Genomic DNA, 20,179 nt, shown 5'->3' with positions numbered 1-20,179 from the left:
CAAACAAATATGTGTGTGTTGTGGTAGGCATTAATAGATTTAATTTAGTACTGGATGCTCCTTTTGCTAATTTGGATAATCCTTCAATGAATATAAGTAAGTTGAAAAGCAAATTATGCTTGGTTTCCACTGATTAAATGCAATCCAGTGCCGTGAATATAATGTCAGTCACTGTAGGTCTTAGGCATCCATAATTTCAAAGGACTGTTTCTGCATATACGAGTAAATACGTATATATTCTGTCCCCTCTCTGTCTCACGAAAGCTTGTTCAAGGCTGTGGGTCCCTTGACCCCAGCCTTTCCATTTGTATACGTTCTCCCGTTTCTGCTGCAAGGACTGACTGTGTGGACGCTCAATTGTGAAGCAGCGTCAGGAATAGAAGCTTTGTTTAGCTGGACTTTGAGATCCATCAGAGCTGACTGGGTGAGACCCTCAAGGCTTAAATTATGATGAATGAGACAAAAATGTTATTTGCTGTTCTTTTCTGAAGTCACAAAATAATTTATTTTAAAGTTATTATGAATCTGTTTTCTAAAAGGGATAATACATGTAAATGGTACAAACAGTAAAATGAAACAAGATCCATGGTAAAAGGAAGTCTCTTACCCTTGACCTCAAGTCATCTAGTTTTCTTCCCAAGGAAAACTAATGTTACACTGTCTTCTGCGGCTTTTGTAGTCCCTCATCCAGGTGTTTCTTGCTTTGCTTCCAAGAAGGCAATTTATCACAAAAGAGCAACAGATTGCATTAAACAGTTATTTTTTTACAGTGGGAGACTTCATAGCTTTCTAAAATTCCCAGGTCTAAACCCGGGAGACAATTCCTGCAGACTGGCTTTTTAGGAATAAAGGAAACTCCACAGATCCTTGCATGCACTGGGTTGTTCCATAGAGAATTAATCCTGCTTGTACTGATGGAGCAAATATTTATTTACGAAATTCCTCTGCTTCTTAATGAGATAGGCATTGAGAAACAGAATGATATGACCCCTTAAGGCTACCAGTAAAATCCAATGAGTTCATGGAACATTTCTCATCCTTCACAATGACCTCTCATGTCTTTTTTGGAAGTATCCTCTAAGTTCCTGATTCCAGATCAGTTTGGGTAACACATACAGAAACTAGAAGTGATTTAGGCAATCGCAGTTTTAAATATTAACATTTATATCAAAATAGACATTGATACATTGTGTATTTTTTTTCAGTTTTAACAAAGGGTTTTATTTGTTGTTCCCTAAAAAGTAAAATCCAGAAAATAGCAAAACCCACTGCAAGAAGAGTTCTACAATAAAACATTTTCAGTCATTCTCTCTTCCCTTCAGATGGTGTACTCTTTCATGTACACATCATCAGAAGATAAAGGCACACCCTGTGTGAAAGGCACATGGCACTAGGATTGCTCACACCTGCTACACCCCTTGGAAGCCAAGGGAAGCCTTTTCTGCAGTCTCCCCATTTTGATAGAAACTTATCACAATTTTTTTTTTTTGAGACAGAGTCTCGCTCTGTGGCCCAGGCTGGAGTGCAGTGGTGCCATCTCGGCTCACCGCAAGCTCTGCCTCCCGGGTTCACGCCATTCTCCTGCCTCAGCCTCCTGAGTAGCTGGAACTACAGGCGCCCGCTGCTGTGCCCTGCTAATTTTTTTTGTATTTTTAGTAAAGACGGGGTTTCACCGTGTTAACCAGGATGGTCTGGATCTCCTGACCTCATGATCCACCCCCTCGGCTTCCCAAAGTGCTGGGATTACAGGCGTGAGCCACCGCGCCTGGCCACAAATTTTTTTTTGATAGCAAAATATTTAAAGGTCTCTTCCCTTGCTCTTCACTTCAGTTATCTACTAGAAAGGTACAGAATTAAAAAGTTTTTTTCCCCCAGCTATGATCCAAACAGAATATTAAAGAACATCTGGATTACTCTAAGTTCCTGGATTTTATACTTGGATATTTACAGAGGAGTTGATCCTCAAGTTCTGCCAGTCTTCAAAATGGGTGACTGAAGACAGGTTGTGATAGGACAGTTAAAAAAATTGATAGTTATGCTCTGATGGAGGGAAGCAAGCTTTCTCAACCATCAACCAATATGACCTCATTGGTCACAAGCCCTGCAGAGATCCAACAAGATTTGGGTTTTAAATACAGAACATATTTCGAAGAGAACCAGTAGAGAGTGCTGATGTATGAACAGAATTGAATGCTGGTGAAGACAGAGTGTAAAGAATCCCAAGAAACTTTTAGTGCCAGTTTTCATTTAATAAGCCAGTAGTATAGCAACCTAAAAACCTTGGTGTGATGACACCAGGATGTTTTCATGGAATTGCAGCAGGAAAACATGATTGGCAGTGGACGTCCTCTGGCTCACAGCACCAACTTCTCCAAGAGACCTAAGGCTGGGGTAAGGAGCGGAGGTGTTTCCTGCCAGATGGGAACTCCTTGGTAAAGACTCAGTTTTTTGGTCTCCTCTTCAGGAATCGTTGGAAGGACCATGACACTACCCCCATCCTTCCAATCAACTGGGGTGGCAACCCTCTTTTCTGCTGTCAGCTGGAGAGAGGTGACTACCCTGAGAGTCTCATCAAAGTTCCTGCCAGTGGTAGCGGGTAGATGATAGACAGCTTCAGCTTCTTATCAGGACCAACAACAAACACCACATGAGCTGTCACAGGCATGTCCTTTTCATCCTTCTCTGCTGGATCCAGCATGCCGACAGGATGGGAAGGTCCTGATTCTTATCAGCGATGATGGGAAAAGGTAACTTTTCTGTGGGCTCTTCACCATTGTAAGCATTGATATCCTTGCTCCAGGCAAGATGGTCCTCAACACTGTCTATTGAAAGGGCAATCGGCTGGGCGCGGTGGCTCACACCTGTAATCCCAGCACTTTGAGAGGCTGAGGTGGGCAGATCACGAGGTCAGGAGTTCGAGACCAGCCTGACCAACATGGTGAAACCCCGTCTCTACTAAAAATACAAAAATTAGCTGGACGTGGTGGCGCACACCTGTAGTCCCAGCTACTCAGAGGTGGAGGCAGGAGAATTGCTTGAACCCAGGAGGTGGAGATTGCAGTGAGCCAAGATTGCACCATTGAACTCCAGCCTGGGCGACAGAGCAAGACTCCATCTCAAAAAAAGAAAAATAAAAAGAAATAAAAAAGAAAGAGCAATCAACTTAACATTCCTCTTGGCAAACTCCGGTGCCAGTTTTGCAGCCCTGCCAAGCTCTGTGCAGCACACTGGGGCAGGGTCCCGAGGGTGGGAGAAGAGAATGCCCCATGAGTTTCCCAGAAAGTCCTGGAAGTGGATGCGGCCGGCGGTGGTATTGGCCTCAAAGTTGGGAGCCATGTCCCCAAGAAGCCGACCTCCGGGCATGGCGGCGGTGGTGACGAGGGGGCACAGCTTGGACGGCAACCAAGACACTGGTTCCGGCAAAGAAGACACTGTGTATTTACATGCAAAATTCATACGGATTTTTAAGATAAAATAGAAGCCTTCAAAGAAAAATTAGACCTGTGATAGCACATTTTACTGTACCACTACAGGAAATCCTTGGAAAATTTGCCAAGCATTATAAATAGATAAATCGCTGTGGAAGTTGAAGATGAACTAACCTTGGCATATACAAAATGAAGAGCAAAGAGCAGATGTTAAAATTGGGATGTGGGAGGTGACGAGTTCTTCAACGCCTCAATCCAATGAATACAATTTAATGATGTAACCGTCCATGATTTAAATAAAAAAAAATTGATAGAACCCTATTGCATCTAACAATATGTCCTATGTTAATAGGATGTTTTTTATACATGGTGCGATGAGAATAGTTTTCCTATACTCCTAAAATCAAGATAATTGAAATTCTACCGTCAAACAAATGTTGATTTAAACATTTTTATTGCCTTTATCAAACACGGCATTGTAATACATGTTTTAAAAAAAGGTGAGCTCTAGGATGAGCGCAGAGGCTCACGCCTGTAATCCTAGCACTTTGGGAGGCCGAGGCTGGTAGATCATCTGAGGTCAAGAGTTCGAGACCAGCCTGGCCAACATGACGAAACTCCGTCTCTACTAAAAATACAAAAATTAGCCAGGCGTGGTGGTGTGAGCCTGTAATCCCAGCTGCTTGGGAGTCTGAGGCAGGAGAATCGCTTGAACCCGGGAGGTGGAGGTTGCAGTGAGGCGAGAGTGTACCACTGCACTCCAGTCTGGGCGACAGAGAGAGAATCTGTCTCAAAAAAAAAAAAAGAATAGAAGAAAAAATGGTAAGTTCTGTTATGTACAGAGAGCCAATTTGCTCTTTGTTATTAGAAAAACCAGAGTGGTAGTTAGAGAATAGTTATTAAGAAATGGTAAAAAAAAAAAAAAAAAAAAAAGAAAAATGTGAAAAGAAAGTTTTTTACCCCACTGTTGATTTGTTGAAAATCTCATGATTTCCGATTTCCTTTTGCTATCATAAATTTGACTGCTCTGAGCCTTTCTCCATCCCAATGCATGCCCAATTCTATTATGAGATTTTTTTTGGGTAAATTGATTTAAATTATTTTAATATATTTTAGCATACTGATTTATATACTGCTGATTCATCTGATGGAATGTATTGATGATTAGTATAGAGCGTGGCATATGTGTCAGTGTGAATTAACTTTAATCTACACCTTACAGGTGGCTGATTAGCATTTGAACTGCCTGCCTCAGTTGGCAATCTACACTTGAGAGGTGGACTGAGCAAGACTTTAAATATTGATGTCTAAATCTAAACCGCAGGCATTGTGAATTAGCACAAGGAATAAAGGAAAAATGATTTCATTGGTGAAATTAGCAAACTTCTAGACATGTGGTGGGAAAGGGAGGTTTTACAGGCTCTACTACCCTTGAAGAAAGGAGTTATAAGAATCTGTTTAAGACCCACATCCAAGTAGCCCCTTGGGGTCGGGCTCCCTTCAATCCTGTGATCCCACCCTCACTGGATGACTACTGAACCTCAGGAAGTTTTCTGATCCTATCAACAAAATATCATTGCATCTGCCTTGGAGTGAACCTTTTGTCTGATGTGCTTGTCAGGGCATCTGAGGACTGAGTGGTCAAGAGGCTGTATGGCTGTCTTACTGCTTACTGGCTATTAGATATCTGTCGGATCAACCAAGCATGTCTGAGGTTTGCTTTACTTGTAAGACCACTTGGAAGCAAAGGAGTAAGGGTCAAGATTGGTAGAAACAACTGGAATCCAAGGATATTCATCATCGGTTGCTGTTGTCCAGTGAACAAATACTTTTCATATCAGTTTTGAACATTTAGGTTTAAATACCCGACCACAGTTGGAGAGGCACTACTCATCTATCTTGGTGCATGTTCCATGTGCGTTTGAAAAGTATGTGTATTTTGACATTGAGTGGAACCTTCTACACAGACACCTTAGGTCAGGTTGGTCAAGTTACTGCCATTCAAATCTATATCCTTACTGATTTTCTGTCTGCTCTATCAATTACTGAGATGAGTGTTGAAGTCTCCAATATTAACTGCATTTGCTTACTTCTTCTTTCATTTTTATCAATTTTTGCTTTATTTATTTGGAAGCTCTATAATTAGTTGACATATATTTAGGGTTGCTACCTTGTCTTGATGAATTGACTCTTTTTATTATCATGTAATGTCCCTTTTTATCCCTGGTAATATTACTTATTCTGAGGTCTACTTTGTCTGATACTAATATAGCCACTCCAGTTAGTAATGATTAATATTTACATGAAGTATTCAGTTTTTCCTCTTATAAAAGTCCTATAAACCTTTAGATTCTCTGTGACAAATGAACATCTTTAATGGTAGAAAATGGGGGAGTGTTTGGGTGGAACTTCAATCCCAGGTATTTTACTGTCACTAAATTGCATGCCATGTATTACAGTAAGTAATACATGACTTCATAGAACAATTGTTAGAACAGTCTCAGAATCCATTTCTGAGATGTATTTTGTAAATATGAGTATGAACCTCTTCTTTTCTAAATATAATGACTCTAAATATTAAAGTCCTTATAAAAAGTAATACCTTTAAAATACATTCCTTTAAAATAAATTCATTTTAGGTGTTTTAAAAACGAACCTAAGGCTGGGTGCAGTGGCTCATGCCTGTAATCCCAGCACTTTGGGAGGCCAAGGTGGGCAGATCACCTGAGGTCAGGAGTTCGAGACCAGCCTGGCCAACATGGTGAAACCTCATCTCCACTAAAAATACAAAAATTAGCTGGATGTGGTGGTGGGTGCCTGTAATCCCAGCTACTCGGGAGGCTGAGGCGGGAGAATCACTTGAACTCGGGTGGCAGTGGCTGCAGTGAGCCAAGATGGCGCCACTGAACTCTAGCCTGGGTGACAGAGCAAGACTCTGTCTCAAAACAAAAAAACAAAACAAAAAACGAACCTAATATAAAAGATATAGCCATGATACAGAAAGTATTTTTTTACACAAACTTACAAAACCTAATATTGATCCTCTTTGCTAAAACTATTAAATGGCCTTTAATATTCTCTTGTATGTTCAATAATATATCTGTCCAGTGTAATGAAATATTGTGCCTCAATTTGTTCAGGGATAATGGTACAATAAAATGTAGGTTTAAGCTGAAAACCTTGTCAATACAATTTATCATGTGTTTTTTTTTTGTAGGTTACAGTGCTGCAAAAAATCATGACATTTTAAAGCTGTACTTATAAAGCATCCAACATATAACTGTGCTCCTTTCTGAGCTAAGAAAGTTATTAAAGAAAAAAATATTAACAATTACAGAAAAATATTTATTTTTAGAAGAATTGGTATTCCCTTGTTAATTAAAATATTATTGCTTTCATTTTTTATGAAAGCAACATTTTCATTTTGATTTAAATGCTGATGTAAAACAAACATAATTATTGCCTTTTTCTTCTAAATCCTTAAAGTGAATCCTCTCATTCTCCCTTTGCAAAGTGGATTTACAAGTAAGTAGCTGTTGGTTTATTTCTTCTTCTCTAAGGAATTTTGATCAGAGTACTAGAAATTTTTAAATCTATTAGTAGAAGGCAACAAAAGGAGGTTAAAAACCACAAAACACAAAAATATGTTGCTATGTTGTAACAAGGGTGTTTAAAATAAAATTCTTTTTTTCTTTTTCATTTTTTCTTTTTTTAAGAGCCAAGGTCTCACTCTGCTTAGAGTGCAGTGGTGCAATCACAGCTCACTGTAGCCTCGACTTCCTGGTTCAAGGGATCCTCCCTCCTCAGCCTCCAGGGTAGCTGGGACTTCAGGTGTGCACCACAGTGCCCAGCTAATTTTTAATTTCTCTAGAGACAGACTCTTGCTATGTTACCCAGGCTGGTCTCAAAATCCTGGCCTCAAGTGATTCTCTCACCTCAGTCTCCCAAAGTGCTGGGATTACAGGCATGAGCCACTGTGCCTGGCCTTAAAATGAGATTATCGAAGTGGCTAGGCTTTTGGACAGAGAAAGATGAATGCCCTTAAATGTCTTTATTTCAAGCAGAGAACCACTAAGAAACAAAACCAAACAAAAAAATCAACTGCTTTATGGGTTTGTCAAGAGTTTAGCTCTGTTAGGGGAGCCACAGTGAGAAAGTTCAGCTACTAGGTCATAGAATGGCAAAGATAAGCTACTGGGGCTTAGATGCTGGTGGTGGACTAGAGACCCATAATGCTAACGAGGCGTTGAAGGTCAGGTCTCTCATAAGGCAGCAAAGGATAGGCAGGTCGGCAGACGGCGAAGGACTGAGATCTGCACGCGAAGAGGTCATCTTAGGCCTTCTGAGGTAGAATAAAACAATCAGAATGTTACAGCTGGGAGGGACAAGTATTATCTTAGCACAAACAATAAGCACATTGTTCATGAATTTTGAGGATAGATTGTCCCATGAAAAGAAGACGCTCTGACACTCTGTATCACAGTATTAACTGAGGAAAGAAATTGAAAATATCACGCAATTAGACAGCCACAAATCAGATGTTACATTAAACTTGAATATCACCCACAAGACACTGAGCATGATGTGTTTAAGCATTAACGTCCTAAGCTACTCCTGCTGGAAGAACATTCACGGTATCATACACGATGTGCCAGAGCGCTGCATAAAAGAGGCCCCTTTTCATTTCTAATGAGCAGCTGAAAGTGGCAAAGGGTTGTAGAATCTCTCATACACCATTTCAAGTTTCCAGTGATACTCATTTCTATGGAAAGGGTGCAGAGAAACCAGCATTTGTTTTGATGGGACAGAAAATTGCAGCAATCTATATCCAATGGCAACACAATGGTAAAGATATGTTGGAGGCAATATATCCACAGACGCCAATGGATCAAACCTCTGTGCACAAAGACTGTATTTTGAGCAGTATTATAGGGCCAAGATGATAGCTCTTAAACTGCCCTCATGCATTGCTTCTTTTCTTTTTCTTCCTTTTTTTTTTGAGACAGGGTCTCACTCTGCCATCCAGGCTGGAGTGCAGAGGTGCGATCTCAGCTCACTGCAGCCTCAACCTGGAGAGCTCAAGCGATCCTCCCACCTCAGCCACTTGAGTAGCTGGGACCACAGGTGCATGCCACCACAGCCAGCTAGGCTAGCCTTGAACTCCTGGGCTCAGTCAAGCCCCCACCTTGGCCTCCCAAAGTGCTGGGGTTACAGGCACGCTGGGGTTACAGTGCTGGGGTTACAGTGCACCTGGCCTCATGTATTGTTCCTAATTTCCCGGTACGAGATGCATCTTTACTCAATCTTATCCCCGGAGCATTTTGCCCTCTAACAACAAACTAGCCTAGTGAGTAATATGACTGCATCCCACTGACCTCAATTATCAGCCTACGGGGTGGGCATTCAGGCTAGCCAGGGCCAGCCAGGGCTTTTCTGGGCATCTTTCTTCTGCCTTGCTAAGCTGGGAGACTGTAAATTTGTCGTCACCAGCACTCACTTTTCCTGTCATTGGAAAAAGTCAATCTACATAAAGCCAAGCAGAGATGTGAGGTGGATGCACCAGATAACAGCTCCTGGCAATACTGAACTCTGCCTTCCAAGCCTCGATTTCTGGCAGGGCTTCTTCCAGTTTTGTGAGCTTCATCAGTATTCCTTTTAGTCCTGCAAAGCAACCAACTTCCATTCTATTGCTTGAACTGGTTTAATGTCTATTTCTATCCCGCGCTGTCTAAGGAGTCCTGAATAATATAGAAAGGAAGCAAAGATGGAAAAAAGAGCATACAGAATTGACCAGCATCAACAGTATGAAGGTTATTTTGTTAGCCAGAATAGCTAAGTATTGTTACTAGCTTCTTAGAATGAAGGAACTATAAATTGAGATTATAAATAACTTTAAATCCAGTATATTTATTGTGGAAGATGGCATGTAAGAAACTATATCACCGTCAGTTCAGAGACAGTGTTCAGAATTCTCAAGTCTTTTTGCCCCAATTAAAGCACCCCAGTCATGCATTGTAATAAGAGACGAATACTACTTGAATATTGTTATTAAGGTTCCAGTAATTATAATGGTTGAAACAAGATTATCATAAAAAAATTTCTCACTGGGTGAAGGACACATCACCTGGGTGGGATTGATCCTAGGCTCCGGGAAAGTTAATCCAGCTCCTTTGCATAATTTGAAGATTTCAGGACAGCTTTTTGATAAATTGTTCCCTTGTGTAATAACACACACTCTCTCTCTCTCTCTCTCTCTCTATCTATGTATATATATACACTGTGGACCTCTCCTTGGCAAGCTTTCTCTCAGGCGGTTAGCCAGCAGCATCAGGCCAGCACCAGCTTGAAAGCTGACATTGACTGGGCTGTTGCTGTCTCAGAGAATGTCTTACCTGCTGCTGGAGAACCTTAATTGTCTCTCCTATATTGAGTACAAGGTTAGCACATTAAATTTGACATGTATTATATTAACTGGCTTGTAGCAGATAGACAGTTAACACTTCGAAAGACTGGGGAACAAACAGGTTACATTCTCAGTGAGGAAGTAAAATTTTTAAATGATTAGAAGTTGAGATGCTTCTGAGGAGACCACACACATTTAGTCTCCCCTTTGCCTGCTCAGAGAACAATATTGTAATTACAGAATCAATTACAGGATTACAATATTGTTCTCTGAGCAACCAAAGGCTAGTCACCGGGTGATGCTAGTTCCCTAAGAACGGGAAGGGTAACTGTTCATACAGGACATACTCTGACAATTTCACTTTTTTTTTTTAGCTCATATCATTTCTGAGTACAGGCATGTAAGTTATAATTATTCTCATCATTCATTTCATTATTACTCTTGCAATAAATGAACATCTACTCCCGTGTGACCCCAGTCCTTTCTTCTCTGTTTGTCAAGAGGATTGTAGCTAGACAGAATGAGGGAAGGGAAAGAAAAGCGAAACAGCCAGGGCATTTGGCAGAAACCTCTGAAACTGGGTGTTCAGAGGTTTTGCTTGCTAGTTGAATGAATAAAGCTAAACAAAGAAAACTCACAACATTTAAAAAAGGGAGGTTTAAGGGAAGACTACAGATGTTTCCTCCTGGAATAGACTTCAGTCTTGTGGGATGCAGCTGATCTTGGTGTTCTTTTCTTCTGTTTCTGTCTCTGTAAGTTCGTTCTCTCTATGTAGCTGTGTTTATGCTCACAGGAAAACTGTAGAGCTTCAGACACGAGAAAGGCATTTGCTTGATACTTTGTGGGTTCCAAACAAACAATTCTGGAAAAGGGCTTTCTTGATTCAGTTTAGCCTAAGTTCCCATTGCAAGTCCAGTCAACAAGGACTGAAGTATTGTGATTAGCCCGGCTAGAGTCAGGTGCCCGTACTGCTGTCTTTGAATTCTGGCCAGGGTTTTGGGTTTTCAAAGAACACAGTAGCCCCTGTGAGCTGCATAAGAATGGGAGGGGAAGCGAGTGCAGTTCCCAGGGGAGTGAGACAACTTACTGGGTGCCCACTACAGAAAATGGTATGTTTAGCCCCGTACTAGTTCCACGAGAGAAATAAGGAGAAACGCCCTCTCACTAGTAGTATATTGTGGAACAGTTGGGAACTGCATTCTTCATTAGCATAACACAAACAGAAAGTTTAATGATCTTCAGAAAATCCATTTGATTAAGCACTTTGCCTGGAAAAGGCCACACATATCCAATTCTACAGAGATAAAATCTTTTTGGAAAACTCTCTCCAGCGTCCACTGTTCTCTCATTTTCAAACCATTTGTTTTGTGTGGTGCGTCTTCCACGTTTCCCACTGAGCTAACGGGTGATTTCTCCTCAAGATACAGATTTGGTGTCATTTCCTTCAGGAAGTTGCTACTGATTTATCTTCTTCCCACGTGATCATGTTTTTATAACACCCTGAGCATATTTTTATACCATTTATTACACAGAAATATGATTATACGTTTATGTGCTGGTCTTCAGGCTATTATTAGACTCGTGAGATCTTTAAAAAGAGAATTATATCTTATTTGTCTGTAATCTGTTGTCCTTAACACTAAGAAAAATCATTCCATAAGTATTTGTTGAATAAGCACTTTTCTCTTTCAGTATTCTAGACAATTATTGCCCTATTTAGTTTGAATCCTTCTTATTCTAATTCTTCAACTAAAATATCACTTTGGCAATAATAAACTTAGTTATTGAGAAGACAAATCCTATTTAAATTCAATATCTTTTTTTTTTTTTTTTGAGATGAAGTTTTGCTCTGTAGCCCAGGCTGGGGTGCAGTGGCGTGATCTCGGCTCACTGCAACCTCCGCTTCCCGGGTCCCAGTTCAAGCAATTCTCCTGCCTCAACCTCCTGAGTAGCTGGGATTACAGGAAGGTGCCACCATGCCCAGTTAATTTTTGTATTTTTAGTAGACACGGGGTTTCACCATGTTGGTCAGGCTAGTCTCGAACTCCTGACCTTGTGATTCACCTGCCTCAGCCTCTCAAAGTGCTGGGATTACAGGCATGAGCCACCGCACCTGGCCAAATTCAATATCTCTTTAACTATTATTGCTTTTATTTTCCCCCATTTGTCTAATTTTATAGGTGAAGGTTTTAGTTCAGATATTCATGTTTATGAGTATTATTAAAAAGGATAAATTGATTTGTACTTTGATGCTAGAAAACATTAATACAAATACGAATATAAAAGCACCAGTTTCATTTAAATTCCAGAAATAAACCAGAAACATTTCTTTTTTCAGGATTGTTATTGCACAGATTAAGGTATGTAATTCATAGTAAATTGCAAAACAAAGTATCATTTAGTAAAGTGAAGCAGCAGCAATTCCAATGCCGGATCATTGCAGGGCTTGCCTTAAGGAAGTAGGGAAAATGTTACCATTGTTTTCTGTCTTCAATGTTACCTCAGATTTGAACTGTGGAACAAGGGATTATTCAGAGTATATCTTCAAAATAGACATAATAAACATATTACTCTATTATAAAGACAGTCCCTGTTATATATTTTTTGCAGTAAAATTTAAAGAGATAAGGGGTCAAATGTTTTTTAGTTCTAGATTTTCATACAAGATAAATATTTATATTTTGGACTTTTTTTTCTTCCATTTCACATGTTGCTGGATTTGGTTTGTTACTTTTTTTTTTTTTTTTTTGGAGATGGAGTCTCGCTCTGTCACCCAGACTGGTGTGCAGTGGCATGATCTTGGCTCACCGCAATCTCCGCCTCCTAGGTTCAAGCAATTCTTCCTGCCTCAGCCTCCTGAGTAGCTGGGACTACAGGCGCACGCTGCCACGCCTGGCTAATTTTTTTGTATTTTAGTAGAGACGGGGTTTCACAATGTTGCTCAGGCTGGTCTCGATCTCCTGAGCTCAGGCAATCCGCCCGCCTCTGCCTCCCAAAGTGCTGGGATTACAGGCATAAGCCACCGCGCCTGGCCTTTTTTGTTATTGTTATGTGTGGTTTTGCGGAGGGATTTCTAATCTCAATTAATGACTAAAATTGGCTGCTAGTTTTTGAAATTATCGTTTTCTGGCCTTTGCGTAGGTTGTTTGACTTTTGTGATGATCAGTTTCACATATCCACTTGGCCAGTCACTGGTCCCCGGTTATTCCATCAAACACTAAACCAGGTGGTGCTGTGAAGGTACTCTGTGGCTGTGACCAAATTCTACAATCAGTCGACATTACTTAAGAAGATTATTGTAAAATATTTATTGTCTCATTATTCTAGATCATCCTGGGTGAGCCTGATTCAATCAGCTGAAAGACCTCAGGGGCGGAACTGCGGCTTCTCTGTGAAAACATGAATTCTCCCTATGGACAGCAATTTCAGTTCGCCCCTAAAATCCCACCGTCCTTTTTCTGATGGCCTGTGCTGTGGACTTCAGACATGCCTTGCCAGCGCCCACAATCATGTAAGTCAATTCCCTGCAATCAACCTCTAAATATACATCTACTCATTTTGTTTCTCTGGTTAAACCCTGATGGATACATCCTTTATAAAATGAGTTTCAGGGTAACTGTTTTTTTTTTTTTTTCTATTCTTTGAACTCATTTGTGTAAGACTGCAATTAAAAGTTGGTAGAACTTGCCTTTAAAGCTCTTTGGGCTTTGCCAGTCATATAACTAATAAGAGATTGATAGCTATCCAGAATAGATAAAGAACTCCCACATCTCAACAACAAAAATATTAAAAATAGGTAAAGAACACACATCGATGTTTCTTCAGTGAAGACACACAAATAATCAATAAACACGTGTAAGGATGTTCAACATTACTAAATTAGGGAAGTGCACATCAAAACTACAGTGAGATACCGCTCCATACCCATTAGGATAGCTACTATCAAAACCCAGAAAATAACAAGTGTTCGCAAGGAAGTGGAGACATTGGAATCCTGTGCACTGTTGGTAGGAACGTACGATGGTACAGCTACTGTGGAAAACTATATGGCAATTGCTTAAAAAGTTAAGCATAGAATTACCACATGATCCAGCAATTCCACTCTGGGCATACATCTAAAAAAAAGTGAAAGCAGGGACCCGAACAAGTATTTGTACACCCATGTTCATAATAGCATTATTCACAATAGCCCAAAGGTGAAAGCTGCTCAAGTGCCCACTGACAGATGCATGGATAAACAAAATACAGAAGATACAGATAATGGAATATCACTCCCCCTTTAAAGGAAAGAACATTTTGAGACATGCCACAACACAATGGATATCCCTCGAAGACATTATGCTAAGTGAAATAGGCCAGTCACAGAAGGACAGATGTTGCAGGAGTCCATTCATAAAAAGTCCCTAGAGTAGTCAGATTCATAGAGAGAGTAGAACAGGGGTTGTCAGAGGCTGGCAGACGGGACGATGGGAGTTGGTGTTTAATGGGTACAGAGTTTCAGTTGGGAGAGCTGGAAAAGTTCTGGATGGTGCATGGTTGCACAACAACGCGGATGTGTCTCATGCCACGGAAATGTACACTTAAAAAATGATTCATGTATAACTTTTGTTTCTTTTTCGAGATGGAGTTTTGCTCTTGTCGCCCAGGCTGGAGTGCAGTGGCACAATCTCGGCTCACTGCAACCTCTGCCTCCCGGGTTCAAGCGATTCTCCTGCCTCAGCCTCCCGAGTAGCTGGGATTACAGGCATGCACCACCAAGCCCGGCTAATTTTGTATTTTTAGTAGAGACAGGGTTTCTCCATGTTGGTCAGGCTGGTCTCGAACTCCTGACCTCAGATGATCTGCCTGCCTCGGCCTCCCAAAGTGCTGGGATTATAGGTGTGATCCTGTACCCAGCCACCGCACCCAGCCAAATGGTAACTTTTCTTATGTATTTTACCGCAGTAAAAAAAAAAAAAAAAAAGCTTTTTGAGTCTAATTTTTTCATTGTGATAAGTTTTTCAAAAATTCCACATTTCCTAATGGTTATGGGACTACCCAGGCATTGCATCTCTTTTTGTTGTTTCATTACCCCCTTACTAATATTAATAAAGTTTAAAACAATTTTATTTTACTAGTCTTCTCAAGGAATTAATGTTGCCCCACTGTTTCTGCTAATTATAACTTGGCTTTATATTTTATTAATTCTGATTTTAATGTTATCTTCTTTTTTTACTCTCTTTAGGTTATTTCTTGTTCTTCACTTAACTTCTAAATTTGGACATTTAAAGTAATTTACTTACAGTCTCTGTCTCTTTTCTCATCTCTGTGTTTGTTTCTGTGTTCGCTTTTTTTTGAGACAAGCTCTGGCTCTGTCACTCAGGCTGGAGTGCATTTGCACCATCTTGGCTCACTGCACCTTCTGCCTCCCAGGCTCAAGCCGTCCTCTGACCTCAGCCTCCCGAGTAGCTGGAACTACAGGCACATGCCACCATGCCTGGCTAAGTTTTGTATTTTTTGTAGAGACGGGGTTTCACGGTATTGTCCAGGCTGGTCTCAAACATGTGAGCTCAAGTGAGCCACCCTTCTTTGCCTCCCAAAGTGCTGGGATTACAGACGTGAACCATCACACCTGGCCTGTTTGCTTCTCTTGAGACAAGGTCTTGCTCTGTCACCTAGGCTGGAGTGCAGTGGTGCAAACTTGGCTCATTTCAGCCGCAACCTTGTGGGCTCAAGCAATCCTCCCACCTCAACCTTCTGAGTAGTTGGGACTACAGGCACAAGCCACAATATCTGGCTAGTTTTATTTTTATTTTTTAATTTTTGTTTTGTAGAGACAGGGTCTCACTCTCTTGCCCAGGCTGGTCTTGAACTTCTGGACTCAAGCAATCCTTCTGCCTTGGCCTTCCAAAGTGCTGGGATTACAGGTGTGAGGCACTGCACCTGGCCTCATCTCTGCATTTGAGGGTATGAGTTTGCCTTTCAACTCTGCTTTGCCTGCATCCCACCAGTTTAGATATGTATTCTCATTGTTTTTATTCCCACCAGTTTAGATATGAATTCTTACTGTTTTTATTTGTTTGTTTTAGAGATGGGGTCTCACTATGTTGTTTAGATATGTATTCTTATTGTTTTTATTTGTTTGTTTTAGCGATGGGGTCTCACTATGTTGCTCATACTGGTCTTGAACTCCTGGCCTCCCAAACTGTTGGGATTACAGGTGTTAGGCACTACACCTGGGCCTAAATATGCATTATTTTAAATGTGACGTAAGAGCAAACAATTTTCTTTTTTATATGTTCATAAAACTTTACCGTTTTCTCTGGGAAACTCATTCCCCAGAAAGATAAGTCTGCAAACCAATAAATAACTTCACTACTTGCTTTAGGAAATTATTTCAAATCAATTTATGTGGGCAAATAATTTGTTTTTCAGAAAAAAATCCTTTGCTTATTAGGAAAAACAGCTTGATTCTCACCAAAACAGTGTGTTCATCAATACTAAAAGCCCCTTGCCTTTCCTTCTCCACCAGTCCCGAAACACATGTCACAAGGTTTGTCCGGTTCCAACAAGTTCCTGGATATAAAGTTCTACCTTAAACTATTTGAGCCCAGACTCCAAAATTATATACTCTTCCTGAAGTCTTCTAGTTTGGAGGCACTGTCTTGTTTCAGCTCACTATTTTTTCTGTAGGCCCCTGGTACTTTCCCTTACAATTTCCAAAAATCAGCCATTCATTAAAAGATAGTTTGTGTCTTTCATCTTGTGTCTATATTACTGAATAGAAAACTTTTAATTTAATTATTTTTAATTATTATTATACTTTAAGTTCTAGGGTACATAAGCACAACATGCAGATTTGTTACATATGTATCCATGTGCCATGTTGGTGTGCTGAACCCATTAACTTGTCATTTACATTAGGTATTTCTCCTAATGCTTCCCCTCCCCACTACCCCCATCCCACAACAGGCCCCAGTGTGTGATGTTCCCCTTCCTGTGTCCAAGTGTTCTCATTGTTCAGTTCCCACCTATGAGTGAGAACATGCGATGTTTGCTTTTCCGTCCTTGTGATAGTTTGCTGAGAATGATGGTTTCCAGTTTCATCCATGTCCCTACAAAGGGACATGAACTCATCCTTTTTTTATGGCTGCATAGTATTCCATGGTGTATATGTGCCACATTTTCTTAATCCAGTCTATCATTGATGGACATTTGGGTTGGTTCCAAGTCTTTGCTATTGTGAATAGTGCCGCAATAAACATACGTGTGCATGTGTCTTTATAGCAGCATGATTTATAATCCTTTGGGTATATACCCAGTAATGGGATGGCTGGGTCAAATGGTATTTCTAGTTCTAGATCCTTGAGGAATCACCACACTGTCTTCCACAGTGGTTGTACTAGTTTACAGTCCCACCAACAGTGTAAAAGTGTTCCTATTTCTCCACATCCTCTCAAGCACCTGTTGTTTCCTGACTTTTTAATGATCTCCATTCTAACTGGTGCGAGATGGTATCTCATTGTGGTTTTGATTTGCATTTCTCTGATGGCCAGTGATGATGAGCATTTTTTCATGTGTCTTTTGGCTGCATAAATGTCTTCTTTTGAGAAGGGTCTGTTCATATCCTTTGCCCACTTTTTGATGGGGTTGATTTTTTCTTGTAAATTTGTTTAAGTTCTTTTTAGATTCTGGATATTTGTCCTTTGTCTGATGGGTAGATTGTAAAAATTTTCTCCCATTCTGTAGGTTGCCTGTTCACTCTGATGGTAGTTTCTTTTGCTGTGCAGAAGCTCTTTAGTTTAATTAGATCCCATTTGTCTATTTTGGCTTTTGTTGCCATTGCTTTTGGTATTTTAGACATGAAGTCCTTGCCCATGCCTATGTCCTGAATGGCATTGCCTAGGTTTTCTTATAGGGTTTTTATGGTTTTAGGTCTAACATTTAAGTCTTTACTCCATCTTGAAATAATTTTTGTATAAGGTGTAAGGAAGGGATCCAGTTTCAGCTTTCTACATATGGCTAGCCAGTTTTCCCAGCAGCATTTATTAAATAAGGAATCCTTTCCCCATTTCTTGTTTTTGTCAGGTTTGTCAGAGATCAGATGGTTGTAGATGTGTGGTGTTATTTCTGAGGCCTCTGTTCTGTTCCATTGGTCTGTCTCTCTATTTTGGTAGCAGTACCATGCTGTTTTGGTTACTGTAGCCTTGTAGTATAGTTTGAAATCAGGTAGCGTGATGCCTCTAGCTTTGTTCTTTTGGCTTAGGATTGTCTTGGCAATGCGGGCTCTTTTCTGGTTCCATATGAAATTTAAAGTAGTTTTTTCCAATTCTGTGAAGAAAGTCATTGGTAGCTTGATGGGGATGACACTGAATCCATAAATTACCTTGGGCAGTATGGCCATTTTCATGAAATTGATTCTTTCTATCCATGAGCATGGAATGTTCTTCTACTTGTTTGTGTCCTCTTTTATTTCGTTGAGCAGTGGTTTGTAGTTCTACTTGAAGAAGTCCTTCACATCCCTTGTAAGTTGGATTCCTAGGTATTTTATTCTCTTTATAGCAATTGTGAATGGGAGTTCACTCATGATTTGGCTCTGTGTTTGTCTGTTATTGGTGTATAGGAACGCTTGTGATTTTTGCACACTGATTTTGTATCCTGAGACTTTGCTGAAGTTGCTTATCAGCTTAAGGAGATTTTGGGCTGAGATGATGGGGTTTTCTAAATATACAATCACCTCTGCATCAGATCTCCTTCTGACTTTCTCTTATAAGGACACCTATCATTGGATTTAAGATCCATCTGGATAATCCAGGATGATATGATCTTGAGATCCTTAATTGCATCCTCAGACTCTTTTCCCAATAAAAGTCCCATCCACAGGTTCTAGCAGTTAGGACACGGACATACCCTCTGAGTGGCCATCATTCAACTCATTACACCTTCTCAGAGGGCCATTATGAGGATTAAATAAAATAGTTCATGTAGAAATGCTGCACATCGTCCCTAAGGTGTAGAGATTTTCCAATAAATAATAGTTATTATTTTTAAAAGAGCTCGAAACAAACAAACAAAAAAACTAGCCAGGTGTTGTGGCATGTGCCTGTAGTCTCAGCTACTCAGGACGTTGAGGTGGGAGGTAAAAGTATAAAAATTAAATAGTCAAAGGAAAGGTCCTACCAGAGATTAGAATATGCTGCAAGACAAACATAATTAAAATATTGCAGCATTGTTACAAAAATTAATAAATAAATGAAAGGAAGACAATAGAAAGTCTAGAAGAAAACTGGTATAGACCTTTTGGCAGCTGTTATGCATTATATTTCAAGTCAATAAGGAGAGGTTATGATTGAGACTACTGGTTATCAATTGACACAAACAAAAAATTAAGGCTAGGTTCCCACCTCAAACCAGAAAAACTACAGATGAATTATAGAGATAAAAATAGATTACAAAATTATAACAAGGTTAGCGGAAATTTCATGAGAATAGAAAATATTTTTAATCTCAACATTGAAAAATCTATGCTAAACATAGTCTAAGAATTCATAAAGAAAAAAATGACAGATAGGTATATATAAAAATCTAAAGCATCTATGTCAAAAACCCACATGAAAAAGTACAATGAAAAATCATGGGAAAATTATTTACAATACAGCATTAATCTCTATGATAATATCAAGCACATAAAGATCAATAAAAATAACAAATCTGATAGAAAACAAGTAATGACAGAAAATTATACTTGGTATCACATAAAACTAGTAATAAGGCAGATTGAATTAAGACACAAATGTAATTTTTATTCATGAGATGAGGACAAATGAAAAAGACTGACAATATTCAGGATGGAGGAAGAGGTAAGAGAAGAGGAACTTTCAAAAACTGATAGTGGGAATTCAAATTTTAGAGCTTTTTTGGTGGGGCATTTGCAAGTATATGTCAGATTTAAATATAATATATGCTTTTACCCAGTAATTTTACGTATGAGTGGAGAGAAAGAGCACATATATGTACAAAGGATATTCATTATAGTCACATGTGTATACAAAGATTAATGTAAAATAGTATTCTTTAACAGTGAAGAATTGGATTTAACAAAAATATATACTGTCTGAAGGCTGGGGGCGGTGGCTCACTCCTGTAATCCCAGCACTTGGGGAGGCCGAGGCAGGCAGAACACTTGAGGTCAAGAGTTCCAGACCAGCCTGGCCAACATGGTGAAACCCATCTCTACTAAAAATACAAAAATTAGCTGGGCACGGTGGCAGAAGCCTGTAATCCCAGCTACTTGGGAGGCTGAGGCAGGAGAATCACTTGAACTCAAGGCAGAGGCTGCAGTGAGCTGAGATCATGCCACTGCACTCCA

The 20,179-nt window shown here is 39.9% G+C and overlaps 1 pseudogene; it reads right to left on the bottom strand.

The window, feature by feature from the left end:
* Window positions 1-2,279: 2,279 nt before the first annotated feature.
* Window positions 2,280-3,376, bottom strand: LOC129480364 (peroxiredoxin-6-like; annotated as a pseudogene).
* Between the last annotated feature and the right edge of the window lie 16,803 nt (window positions 3,377-20,179).

This window comes from Symphalangus syndactylus, chromosome 4 (assembly GCF_028878055.3).
Source record: "Symphalangus syndactylus isolate Jambi chromosome 4, NHGRI_mSymSyn1-v2.1_pri, whole genome shotgun sequence".
Taxonomy (NCBI): Eukaryota; Metazoa; Chordata; class Mammalia; order Primates; family Hylobatidae; genus Symphalangus; species Symphalangus syndactylus.
The sequence above is the reverse complement of the archived record's forward strand: the minus strand, read 5'-3'. Positions and strand labels throughout refer to the sequence as shown.